The sequence below is a fragment of the Alligator sinensis genome, unplaced genomic scaffold, assembly GCF_000455745.1.
Source record: "Alligator sinensis unplaced genomic scaffold, ASM45574v1 scaffold130_2, whole genome shotgun sequence".
Taxonomy (NCBI): Eukaryota; Metazoa; Chordata; order Crocodylia; family Alligatoridae; genus Alligator; species Alligator sinensis.
In genome coordinates this window covers 3,739,697-3,741,558 of record NW_005841913.1, presented here as the reverse complement: position 1 = coordinate 3,741,558, position 1,862 = coordinate 3,739,697, and the positions used below count along the sequence as shown (strand labels likewise).

At 39.4% G+C, this 1,862-nt stretch overlaps 1 protein-coding gene across 1 annotated transcript in view; it reads left to right on the top strand.

Annotated features, from left to right (window-relative positions):
- Window positions 1-1,862, top strand: part of RAD51AP2 (RAD51 associated protein 2) — a 10,015-nt gene that overhangs the window by 5,656 nt on the left and 2,497 nt on the right. The window lies entirely within an intron of this gene.

The window sequence follows — 1,862 nt, the reverse complement described above, 5'->3', positions numbered from 1 at the left end:
GAGATTGCAGTCTAAACATAAAAGAATGACAAGAAGTAGGAGTATATTTTTCATCATAGAAAATGGGAACTGATGCATACAGAGATTAAGTGAATTTGAATCATACAGGAAGTCTGTGTTAGAGCCAGGAGCTAAAGGTAGATCTTCCAACTTCCACACCAGTCTTAAAGATGCAGCCATCCCTTGTTATCCCATGTGGAGTCCTTTTTGTTGTATAATTCTTTTAGAAGTGCTACTTTGTTTTCTGCTTCTTGCCCTTTCCTATTGCCCAATATGCTGCTTTGTTTTCTGTGTTCAGAAAACCTCAGCACCAATGAGCTCTAACTGGTTAGCATTGTGTAATACAGACCCCTATACAATATAATAAATAACCTGCTCTAACTGACTTTTTATTAAAGGTAGTGCTTCCCATATCTTCTCCAGTCAAACATAAACATAATTAATAATCAACCTAATACAGAATTTCAACTATATATAAAAACCTGAAAATCAACAATTAGACTCTGAATTGCCTGATACTATTAAATGGGCATGTGGGTCTCATCTGTTCTTCTAGTGTCCTCATCCTTTCAATGAAACCAATGAGATGACAAACTTTTAACTCAGTAATAGGTACTTGTTTCTCTCATGACATTCCAAATTACATTTCCAATTTTTTTATATACATTTAATTTACTTATAAGCTCTTCTATGTTTTCACATTCTATTTATACTCTTGGTATATTCATATGTTTCATATTATATGTGGAATATACTCTTTCACTCAGAGTATTGTCTTATTGAACGTTATTCCTGGTATCATATGTTCAAACCCCGCCCCCAGCAACAAGGGACCATATGCTATCTATTGGCTGCGGAATTGGACTCAGGTACCCCAATGTGTGATCCTATTTCATCCTCAAGTCCCTAAAAAAATATTAATGTATCTCCTTATGTAACACACATTCATCTGACCCTTAACAAGGGTCACAAAACAGCAGATAGGAAGTGGAGAACACAACTATCTTTTGTATTAACAGTTTTTTTGGACTTATATGCCTAACAAATGGAATAGCATCTGTTCCAAGGGGAGTTTATACACATGCTCTGGGAGCGGTGGTGAGGAGGTGCTTTAATTAGAGTGGCTTCAAGAGCTGCTCTAATTAAAACATTTGGATTGTCTACGTATCAGTGTTCCCATGCTGAAACATGTTGGCAGGGGCGTTTTAACTAAAGCTCATTGAACGAGCTTTAGTTAAAGTTCCCTGCCATTTTTCAGCACGGGATGCTGATACATGTGATGCTGGAGTCTGCTGGACCATGGTAATTACCACTCTCCAGCAGACTTGATTAATGTGCTCCAACATGCTGTACTTACAGCACGTCGGAGCTGCCTCGCTGCACGTGTATAGGTGACCAAGATGTCTGACCTGAATCAGTGTCAAATTTCTAAGTGATCGGCATTAAATAATGTGAGCCTCTGCAGACGGCAACACTCTGTTCCACCTGGCTCTTGTGAGAGCCTCTTAAAGGTACAGCTCCTGACATCTATGGCTTAGTTCTTGGGGCACTCACATGAGAGAAGACTTGGTGCAGAATTCTGTTTCAACTGGGACCACCCTCTAGGGAGCACAGCCGCCTTCCTAGTCCTATAATGGGGCACTTATATGCCAAGAAGGGGTAATTGCATCCCTTCTACAGATTAGTTGGTTAACTCAGAGTTACTTTCAAGCTGCACTTTGTTTTTCCAATAGATAAAACAGAATTCTGCTCAGCCCCTACTCCAGCATTTAATGAAATATTATTTGGAAGCCAGGTTTACACCTTTCAGGTGAATACCCTACCTACTAGTCTATAGGTTTGTGCTCACTCTCCTCCTCTTT